The sequence below is a fragment of the Nicotiana tabacum genome, chromosome 6, assembly GCF_000715075.1.
Source record: "Nicotiana tabacum cultivar K326 chromosome 6, ASM71507v2, whole genome shotgun sequence".
NCBI classification, from domain to species: Eukaryota; Viridiplantae; Streptophyta; class Magnoliopsida; order Solanales; family Solanaceae; genus Nicotiana; species Nicotiana tabacum.
Genome location: NC_134085.1, coordinates 204790030 through 204802439, shown reverse-complemented (window position 1 = coordinate 204802439; position 12410 = coordinate 204790030).

Genomic DNA, 12410 nt, shown 5'->3' with positions numbered 1-12410 from the left:
TCTTCAAATCAATGTTTCCGTCTTTCCTTGGAAATACCAGAAGGCCCAGGAACATCATCATGAAGGCTACCCGTCTGTGTTTGTCCCACTTCTGACGAATACCTTTGCTGCATAGTTTGTTGATTGGATTATTGAATCCTCCTTCATGACCGTACCTATCATATATGAAGCATGGAGTACAAAACCCGGCAGCCAGATCCGGGTTGTGGATCGTTCTGGGTATCTTCAGTGAATCCAGGAACCGATGTACCGTGACAGCTCTTGGGGCGACCAAGTATTTTTGCCTTAACGGAAGTTCAGCATTTCTGATGTACCCAGCCATTTCTTCCAAAGTCGGGGTGAGTTCAAAATCAGAGAAATGGAAAACATTGTGCGCCGGGTCCTAGTAGGTAACCAAAGCTCTTATGATATCTCCCCGAGGCTGGATTTCAAACAAACCCACGAGACCTTTTAGATATTTCTTGACCTCATCTTGTCCTTCAGCACCTAGATCCTTCCACCATAGCCGTAACTTGACAGGGATTTTGGTCATTATTGAAAAATGTTCATTTTGCATTGTGCTCGTCCTGCACATTTATTAAGGTGTTCTTAACAAAAATAACTTGACTCAAAATATCTTACAAGGAGGATCAAGTTTTCGAACACGGCCTTTCAGCACTTCGGGGATGAAGATTTTGAGGCTGCGTGGGTCAATTGGGTGAAAATCCTAAAAAATGACCCGAAGGTGGTTATTTATGCAAATTCAGCCTTCCGGCATCCCTTTCGGGAACATTCGGCTATTTATGACAAAGCAACATCACCTGATTTATTCGTGACAGAATTAAAATTTTGACACATTTTTTTATTATTATTATTATTACTATTTGTTCATTTTTTTTAGTAAAAGGTGGGGTTGAACCCGATGGGGGTTGCCTACGTATCTCACATCTGGTGAGAATCAAACCGGCGTAGTTCGGTACATCGTGAATAGAGAAAATCAATTAAACCCAGAAAGCAAGAATATATTATTTTTTTTTATTATTTTCTTTTGAAAAGAGATAAAGACTAAAGAAAAATATATATATATTTTTTAAGGAAATATTTGGACTATTAGTTTGAATTTAAAAAGGAGGTACTACGAAAGAAACATCATTTTTTTGAATTATGAATTTTCCATTTTTTTTACTTTTAAATAAATACCCTTTTTTGATTTTGAAAGTGATAAAAAAGAAAATTTTTTATATGTTTTTTTTAATAAATCAAACTAGAAGACAAATTTTGTTTTTTATTCTTTTTTTTAGAAAAATTCCGGCGAGGTTTTGACACTACTTGGACATGGGTTTTATTTTTCCAAAATAAGTAATTATCTCCCTACACTGCTATTTTCCCCCCTTTTTAGAAACCGGTCAGCATGCGGAACCGAAACAAATAAATGCCCAAAACAAATAGGATGCATCAGGTTGGTCTTTTCATTTTAGGTTGCCTGTCCTAGACAGACCCAACCCCTGTGTTGAGTCCCCTAAGTCAAATGCCACATGATGCAAATAAGCGTTCCTACTAGGGATCCGGCATGAAGTTTCGTTATACTAGGTTTATAACCTGGGCATTTGTTCTAGACTGTGTACCCGAGCGGACAACTCGAGTCGAGGAGGGGGCTACGTACCGGGGACCCGCGAGATCGTCCGGCTTTGTAACTTGTCCGACCTCTTTCTTATTTCAGGTATTGACACTAACAGAATAGAGAGTCTCGACCAGCGAGCTTCTCCCCGGAGGTAAGAAGAGAAGGGTTTCGGCACAGTTTATATACAGTCTAGATAATATCAAAGCGGTAGAAGACAAAATTTAGCACGTTATGCAAAATCTTGTAATAAAGATCAGATAATAAAGCCAAATATAACAATTATTCTAAGCTCGAATTCTTGAACCCTGAACCAGCGGTTCTGGGTAAATAATCCCCAGCAGAGTCGCCAGAGCTGTCACACCTCCTTTTTGCGCGCCCGGCCCCGAAGGGTTAAATGCACGAGGGGAGTTTTTCCAATTTAAGTGACAATATTCGAAATGGGATTATTTATTTAATTCAGAGTCGCCACTTGGGAAAGGTTTGGCTTTTGGTGTCCCAAGTCACCGGTTTATCTTGAATCCCAAATCGAGGAAATTTTTGACTTTTCCAAATGAAGTCTGCGAACCAGAAATTCTAAGTAAGGAATTCTGTTGACCCGAGGGAAGGTGTTAGGCACCCTCGAATCGCGTGGTTCTAGCACGGTCTCTTAAATTGTTATAATGGCTAAATATCTGATCTAAATACATGTTGTGACTTATGTGCTTTTATTAAGTTTAAACCGCTTTTATTATTATCATTTATTTTTATAGAATTGCAACGTCGTGAAAATGCATCTCGAACCACGTCACAATCAATGCACCCGTAGTTATTAACACATTTCGACTCCGTTGAGATTTGAATTTGGGTCACATAAATGCGCACCCGAATTTAAGAATGTAATTTAATTAAATCGCGCCTAAAGAGTCTAACGCGTTATTATAATTTTGGGAAGGCCGTAAAATTCGCTAAACGGCATGTCCCGAATTCTGAGTATTTAATATATATATTTAGAGGGCCCCCGCAGCTTGTGCATTTTTGTTTGTCGAGGCTCGTCTCGTTAGTAAAAAAGATATCCTAAAGTGGCTACATTTCTAATGCGTCTGTCTCTAAAAATAGAAGAAAAAGATACATGCTAATTTAATTATATGCTTTGGCCTAATCCAGATTTTTATCAATTTCTGATTAATTATTTACAAAGTGGAGAAAACGTTATACTTCACGGAAAATGCTTTAATTTGACAAAGAAATTACATACGAGCTGATGAAATGCTATACTTACATTCAAACATTTCTCGAATTGAATTTAACTAAACTTATTTAGGCTAGATTAAGGGAATTAACTACTAGGCATTATTACTAATGGGGATTCGAACGTGCTCCTATATACTGCCTAGCGGGTCCTGATAAAAGAACTAAAATAAAACAGAACATCATTGTGTAAGGTGGAAGTATTCTATCCTATGCATATCATTATAGCTAAACAGGAATCCGGTCAGTCGCTATGTCAATTATCCGTACATTCTACGTACTGTACCATTACACACCTCGTACTAACAAACAACTATAAACTAAGACGCAAGAGACCAAAACTCAGTTAAGTATCAACTAACTAATCTTTTCCTGCTATTGAATTACAAACTAATAAATTATACAAAAGAAATCAATATACCATGAGTATTACAACAGATATTTAAACTTCTTCAACTTCTTTCATTTCATGCTTTCAAACTGTTACAGTTACACCAATATGGGACTCGAAATGTGTACCTGGATACTGAAATGCAAAGAAGAAGTGGAAGCAGAAGAGTCAGCAGCAGCAGCAACAAGAATGGCAGTAACAAACAAAGCGATACAGCAACAATGACAATCCCAGACAAAACAGACCAAAGCAATAAACCAATGATACAGTACTCAATGTCGATCTTTTCAAATACTCAAGGGGAAAATCCTAAAACCTGATAGAAACAAAAACAAACTGGATGCTGGATTTCAGACACGAAAGGATGAGGAAAGGTAGTGTTTTTTGGTTCCAGACGAACAAGAATTTCTTTTCTAAATCTCCCTTCCTGATTTCTGAAAAAAAAGAACTCTCTTTCTAACTCAGAAGCTGATTCTGTTTGGTTTCAGCTTCTCTTTTGTATGTGTGTGTGTATCTGTGTCTGTGCGTGTATGTTTGTATCTATGTTTTCTCCAAAAATCCTCTCCCTTCTCAAAATTCTGCTCCCCCTTATAAGCCTAACATCAGGCCATTTAAACGGCCTGTTATACCAATTAGAAAACCCTCCCATGTGCTGTTTTTCTCTTTTCAGTTTCCACTCAAACATTTAAGTATATCCCCTCCCATGATATTCCCTGACAAACATATATCTGGATGGGGCTTATTATTTCTAAATTAAAACAGGGCATGGACAGCAGGGGTGTGTTCTGACAGCACCTGTTGCCAGCTTATTTTAATCCTAAAAGGCCCCTAAATGCACATGCTGTGCAGAAGTGCACATGACCACAATTCAGATTGCAAATGAACAAAACAAATCTTTTTGATTCAAATTAATCAACTATAAGTAGCTAAAACTCAATTCCTAATTGATTCAAACAATGCTTAACAGAAGCAGGTCAATTTGTTATTGTTCAGACAGCTAAAACTAATTGACGACACATGTCGACTCGACTATACTAATCATAACATGTACAATCGAAACCATGATCAGATATCTAACAGTATCGAACGCATGACTCGAATCGTACTGACTAAGCAAAATTGTACTGGGGAATCAGTTAATCAGTCAAATTTGAGGTTCAATTGATTGCACATCACATACACATATACACATTATCAGTGAAAATAGAAGAAGGACTCAATCAAACACAGAGGTTCAGGCAAGGTGGACCGGACACAGTTGGTAAAATTCAAAACACAAATTAAACAAGACATTTGGCCAACGGATAGACCTTTAATCAACACATAAAGAAAAAGGAAAAACAAACTCACCTTAAACCTCCGAAAAATCAGGAAGCCTTAGGTCGGACTTGAATGGACCTTTCTTGGGGTTGAACGGACTGTAATCGAAGTGTTTCTCAAATGAGAAACACTTCGATTAAAGTCCATTAGACCTTAATCACTTGGCTTGAACAGACATGGATCAGTCACGAGGAAACCTAGGGTTCTTAGAGGGCAGATTTGGGTTTTGGGTTTCCTTGGTTAGATTTGGACCAAACCAAGCATGGTTTGGTCACGAGGAGGTCCGGGGACTGCCTGGTGTGAAACTGGGGCAGATCTATGTAAGTCAGGTTCCGACTCAAATCTTCAAATGAAGATTCGAGAAGGTGGGAGGGGATTTGAGCTAAGTGGTTGATGGATTTGGGTTCAGGGTGGTTAGGCGTATCTATGGTGTTAAGGTGGAGGTCACCGGCGTTCATGCCGCCGGCTTTCATGGTGAATGTGCACAGGGGCAGCTAGGGTTTGGGGATTGAGGTTTGTGGAGGGGATGACTGAGGCAGGGGTCTCGGATAGGGGGGGCAGGGTATGGTAGGAAAGCTTATATACGGAATGGGTAGATTGATCTCAGCCGTTGGATGAGGCGAGATGGAAGGCCAGGATCTTTCAACTGATGGGGAAACAGTGTCGTTTCAAATGCCAGGGTTTGGGTTGGTTCGGGTAAGACGGGCCGGGTTTGTTCGTGGGTATAGGGAATGTGATCCTGGCCGTTGATCGATCTGATATCAACGGCCCAGATCAGACCAGATCAATACGACGTCGTTTGGACCTACCCTGAGGTCAGCTGGTCTAGACCGGGTAGATATGGGGTTTTGGGTTGGGTTGTTTGGGCTTGTTTGTTTAAGAATTGGACTGGCCCAAGTTCGAAACTCTTTCTTCCCCTTCTTTTTTTTTAATTTCTTAAATTAATTAGCCAAATAATACCATATAAAACATTGAACAACAATTATCACACAATTAACGTTTAATTATACTAAACACTTAATGACAAAATACAATGAAGGATGCACACATTTTATTTTTCTTTTAATAAACGGATTACGTTTCACACGACATATATACATATATTTTTTTTATTTTGTTTGAATAAAATAACCACGGGCAAAATCACAAATAACTAGCAAAAATGCCTCGTAAAAATCCAGAAAATGCACAGCAAGACCAATTGCTATTATTTTGTTTCTTTTGGAGTGATTGTCGCGTAAAACAAAAATCACGTGCTCACAGGCGCAACAGCTTTTGGACCTTAGCTTGGGGTGGCTGCCTTCAGTCCATTCGGAGATCCAAAATAGTCATGTAGGCGTCCGCAGGCCCTGGAATCTCCCTCTATCCTTTCATCCTGTTTCATTTATGTATTTCAGAAACAATGTCGCATTTATTTTTCGGACCTTATTTATAGTATTCCTAGACCGTCTGAGAAGTTATGACACCAGTTCTAGGTAGTCTTTGTTTAAGAAATTGTATTGGAAATATTTAAATGGTTTTATTTGTTTCTTCCGCTCGTTTAAATTCCGCTGTTTATAAACTATTGGTTCATAATTGTTAAAATATTAAAATGGGAAAAAGGTAATTTGTTCAAATGGTTGGCTTGCCTAGCTTTCACTAGTACACACCATCACGACTCCCGAAGGCGGAAAATCTGGGTCGTGACACTTAGGATTCTGCTGCCGCACAAAAGTGATGCGGTCCGCACTCTTCAACTTTTGGACTTTGATCAACTCTCTAATTATTCAATCTTGCAGATCATATAATAATGATTGTGGCCGCACTTGATTTCCTGCGGCCACACATTTTTGGTGCGGTCCCCATTGTCTGAGCTATCTAAATCCCTTTCTCTGAATCTCATTCTACGGTCGCACTAGAATTGTCTGGTACGCTCTTGTTCACTTTTTACTCCTTTATGAGTCGATTTTACCTTCTTTGGCTCGTTTTCCAATATTCCTGCAAGTAAGCACATTTCGTTAGTTTCTGTAAATACCTTTAAGCATTTTTGAGCTAAAGTGCAAGTAAAAGAGAGCAATTAAGCAGTCAAAATCCCTACTTATCAACTCTCCAAACTTAAGCTTTTGCTTGTCCTCAAGAAAATAAGACAATTCCCACCTCCACTAGAAAAGGGATATTTCAGTTGGCCTAAGGTGAATTAGAGACACATCAATTGTGATCAACACTTACCCATAACACATATGAATTATCAGCAATTCAACGAATTGACTTTTTGAGTACAATAGTTCTAGTGTGACACTAAAGCATCAAGAGTTGACTCTATTCATCAAGGAAGCTCGTTCTTTCGCGTAGATCATTATGGATCCCAGACTCCTCCTCCTCTACTCTCCATTAGCAAATCTCACTTTAGAATGTAACACTCGAAACAAGGATTGTGAAAAGTTCGCTCATCTCTCTCAAAAGAACGTCTCAAGACCGGCTTTAAGTATCATAAGCTTGCCCCTCATGTAAATCACCACTAATGTAAGCTCCCTCAATTTGAAATCATGTAGGGCTTTTGCGGGATGCAATGAAGGCTTTTGGATCAAAGTAGGACTTGTTGGAATAGAATGGTTTCATCTTTCCTTAAGCACTCCATTTTCTCTTTTCGGCTCATACTTTCTCGATTCTTTGAGTCATTTTCTTCTTCCTCGGGAGAACTAGAAAGACATAACGTCACTCTTTCTTGAGCATGACATTCATTTTTCTCCTTTTTCTATTTACTTCAATCTTTCTTCCTTATTTTCTTTTGGATTCCCTTCAACTCTTCACTTAATTCACTTTCTTTTTGGCATTTTTTTCTTTTTGTTCTTTCTTTCTTTCTTTTCTTTGCCTTCCCTTTTCTTCATTTCTTTCTCTTCTTTGTACCTTTCATCACTTTCAAACTCCTCTTCTCTCCCCCAAATTTATATTTTTGCCAATTGTTTCTCAAGAATGATAAGGAAAGATCGGGTGCCAAGATAAGGTTATTGTAAAATGGATGAAGTCTTGTAACGTGGTTATTGAAAGAAAAAGGGCTTCGGCTCAAAGGGGTTGACTAGGGATATCACATTGGTAGGCCATGGAAGATTTCAAATTTCAAATCGGATCAAGGAGAGCCTACGATCATTTCTCAAGCCAAGCTACACTTAGAATTTTGCCTAGACAAACATTCGTTGCAAGTTCTAAACCATTAGCACAGATACTTAGACTTGCAACTAAACATCTCGCCTCCCACGCTTCTGGATTGCTAAAGAGAACATAGTTGAGAGCCCAGTACAACCCTAACTAAGATTAAGAATCACAAATGGCTCGATTTGAACTACTCGATGACTGCTTAAGTCAACACAAGAGTCAAAAGAGTCACAACTAGAGCTATTTTCTGTCAACAACTTGTTTTTAACCATACGATCATAGGTAAATGTGTTGGTACTAAGTGAAGCAGGCTTGAGACCCCTTTTATTCATTACTACTATATATACCAAAACATAAAATAAAATGGACTCAATCCCGTAAGAAGGTTATCACGCCATCTATCATTGGGAAGAGCAACCCGGTTAAAGGAATATACAAACCGAAGTCAAATGAATATATACATAAAGGAGAAGAATATATACATAAGGGGAATGAATATTTACATCAAATGGAGAAAATATATACATACCAAATGAAAATAAAGATGAAAAGAAAATAGTATCAGAGTTATTACACCCCAAATGTCAAATAATCAGAATAGACCACCTCCCAAATGAAAAATAAGCATTGTCCCCAATTCTTAACAAAATAAGAACAGGAAAAGGGTAGAGAGTTAAGAGAACTTCCTATATGGTCTCAGTCTGCATGGGATCCTCAGCAACCTCAGCCTCAAGTTGTATCTCATCATCACCAGGTTGAGGGTCAACTAGGTTGCTGAGCATACAAATAATCTCTTTAGCTGTGTGGGAAGTGGCAATCGGCTTCTCAGACTGGCCGGCTGCTGCCTCTGGTGCTGTCTGTGCTGCTGGAATAGTAGACTCCATAAGTAGGTCCAATGAAAGGTCTCCTGCAGATGCAATCTTCTCGACCTCCTTTGTCAACTTCTTCACGGACCTCTTTGATGCTTGAGACTTCTTTATCTTTATGACCTGCTTGGTCAAGTCTGCAATGACCTTCCCATGTGCCTCCAGAGAATCTTCTTCAATTCTTCCTTCACTGATAGAAGTACCTATGGCTGTGCTGGGGCTGAGGACTGTGTTGCAATAGTACTAGAAATAATAGTCAGCTTTGTAGTAGCTGCCTGCATCCAGTTGTTGAGACTCGTCAATGTCTGAGAGACTCGCAGCGCAGTCTGAGGATAGGTAGATGAAGCTGGCACTGGAAATGGAATTGCTAATCTAGTAGAAGCTGGTGAACCAGAGGATGAAGATGGTGGCTTGACTGATGTCCCTATAGAAGTATCTGCTGCTGTGGAAGGCTCGGTAGCTGAATCAGTAACCATTACCGCTAGCTCCTTAGACTGGCCAGTGGAGGTAGTAGCTTTACTCTTAAACTTCGAGTTGTCAGCTCCCTGAAGGTGGAACCAGGAGAAAGGCTTTTTTGCCTTCACATCTGTTCATAATGCTTGGACTCCACCCCTTGATCCTTGAAGTACTCGGTGAGGAAGTTTGGGTATAGATAATATCTCTCACCCTTCCGGACAACTAGAGTGATTTTGGTGGACATGATGGAACCAACATTTATCGGATACCCAGCCATAATCGTGGCCACCAGAACTGCATAGGGAATTGGGAGCATGTTTTTATTGAGGCATGGGTCAATGAGGCTACACACAAATGTTTGCCAACCTTTTTATTCAAAGTTTAGGGTGGCCCAAAGAATTGGAACTCCAGCTGTGAGCCACGGAGGTGTTAACCCTGGAATTGCCAGAATCTCAGGCAACTACAGACGAGCTGTATCACCCATGGCCAGCTTCTCCAAATATTAAACTGCCTCCACTTCTTCAAACCCCACATACGTGTTCAGTTCACAAGAGTCAAAGCGGATCATTAGATTCCACACTTTTGTCACTTTCGTTCCCTGCTTGATGTGAGCAACATTTGCGTAGAACTCTTTGACTAGGTACTCATTTGCATCTAAACTTTTTTGGTAAACTAGCTCTAAACTTTCCGCTCTTGGAATTGCCTTAGGACATTGGGGTTGTGTTTGCTCAGGTCTTTCTTTAAGAACTGCCACCCAAGAGTGAGCAACCTCTGTGGCTACAATTCCCAGAACTTTACAAAGGCATTTCCATTAACAAAACAGTCCTCCCAAATCTCTAGTCGCCTTGACCTCTCTAACCTTGCCATTGCAGTGTCTCCCCCTCTACCATAATATGGGACATCATCATCATCATCTACATTTATTGGAGCTGGGGAGCATGTGAAGAAGAGGGTTCAGTATCTTGACTACCCTCTTCCGAACTCTCGGATGAATTGGAAGCTGATGAGGACTCATCTACCAAATGATGTCTCCTAGGGATTATTTTCTTTGTTGTGATTGGGCTTCCGGCTATGCTTGCATGGAGTTATCCTAAGAAGCTTCCCCAGATGGGACATACTCACTGGTCTCCGAAGTATCAGGGGCTCTATTAGCGGTTGCTTTCTTGCTAATAGCCTTTTGAATTGCTAGAGATAGATTGCTTTTACCTCGACCCCGGCCTCGGGAGGGTTCTGCCCTCCCTTGTGGTATATCTCCTCTACCACATGAGCGAACCATTATCTACAACACATAAGAATTAGACATCAGTAATAATTGAAGCTCAAAGTGTATACATAAGCATGATGGAAAGTTGTAGTAAAATTGTCTTAGAAGGGCAGTGCGGACCGCACAAAAATGAGTGCGGCCGCAGACAGCCCATTGAGGACCACACAAAAATGAGTGTGGCCACAGAGTACCCATTGCGGACCGCACAAAAGTGAGTGCAGCCGCAAAGCCCAGGTTCAGACTACTGGGATCTCTGAAGTTCCATCATTGCAAACTACACAAAAGTGAGTGCGGCCACATAAGTCTATTGTGGACCGCACAAATTTGAGTGTGGATGCATAAGTTAAGCTCACTATTCTCAGAACTTAAAGGGTTGTGGTCCGCACAAAAGTGTGTACGTCCGCATGACCTCTATTGCAGACCGCACAATTCAAAATTAACAGGCATGGACCTAGGGTTCATGCATTTTTGTTCTCTAATTGACACGGTTTTAGCAATCAAACTTCATTAGCACATTACCCAGACCCCAATTATCATACAAAAAGCTACCCACATGATTTCTAAGTAGAAACAACAAAACTCTGACATTTTTGAGCATGAAATTAACCCTAAATCTAAGAACAAAAGCAAATAAAAGATAAAAGGTCTAATGAGGAATTGTACATACCAATAATGAAGATGGAGGTGATGAATTGAGTGAACAATTTGAGTGCAAATGGGGAAATTTACTATGCAAGTTCAGTTTTTAGGCCCCAGGAGTTCGAAAAGTGTAAACAAGAGAGAGAGAGAGAGGTTCTATGTATACTTTTACCCGTGGGACCTCTATTTTAACTTGAGTGCGGCCACATAATTTTGATGTGGACCGCACTCCTTACTGCTTTTGAGATGACTGTCCACTGACCACACAAAAATAAGTGCGGCCGCAACATCAGTGCAGACCGCACAAAAATGTGTGTGTCCGCAATTCCTTAAGCAATTTGGACAGAGCAACTTCAGAGACCATGCATTTTGACCCTTAGCCAAATTTTTCATGCACAGTCCCTGCAATGCACACCCATTCCTGCATACACTTCAAAACTGGTTAGCACAAAATCAAGCCTATCTAAAAGAAGAAAAATAATAGAAAGAAAAAGACATGGGTTGCCTCCCAAGAAGCGCCTGATTAATGTCGCGACATGACGTAGATTACCAATCATGAGAAATGGAGAACCGCCACAATGTGACCATCATCAACCTTGCCAAGATAATGTTTAACCCGGTGCCCATTGACTCTAAAAATCTTATCGTTCTTATTTTTCAAATCTAGAGCACCAAAGGGGGGTTACATTCACTACTTCAAAGGGCCCACTCGATTTTGATTTCAACTTGCCCGGAAACATCCTCAATCAGGAATTGAACAATAGCACCAAATCACCTTCTTTGAACTCCTTGTTGTGGATGTACTTATCATGGAGGTATTTCATCTTCTCCTTATAAAGGGATGAACTTGTGTAGGCATGATACCGGAATTCATCAAGCTCATTCAAATGTGCCGCTCTTAGGTTTGCAGTGACATCCAACTCAAGGTTCAACTTTTCTAACGCCCATATGGTTTTATGCTCAAGTTCTACTGGAAGATGACACGCCTTCCCAAACACCAATCAATATAGAGACATCCCAATCGACGTCTTGTAGGCCGTCCTATAATCCCAAAGAGCATCATCAAGTTTTCTTGACCAATCAATCCAGTTGGCATTTACAGTCTTCGACAAAATGCTCTTGATCTCCCGGTTGGAAACTTCAACCTGTCTGCTTGCTTGAGAGTGGTAGGGGATGGATACTTTATGAGTGACACCATACTTGGTGAGTAAGATATCAAAAGTCCGATTGCAAAAGTGCAAACCCCCATCACTAATAATGGCTCGCGGTGTACCAAACCTTGTGAAGATGTTCTTTTTCAAGAAGGACACCACACTTCGAGCTTCATCGTTGGGCAAAGCCACGACGTCAACCTATTTTGAAACATAATCCACAACTACCAAAATGTAAGTGTTCCCACAAGAGCTCACGAACGGTCTCATGAAATCAATACCCCAAACATCAAAGATATCAATCTCTAAAATGGTGGTAAGGGGCATCTCATTCTTCTTAGAAATTCCACCAGCTCTTTGGAAT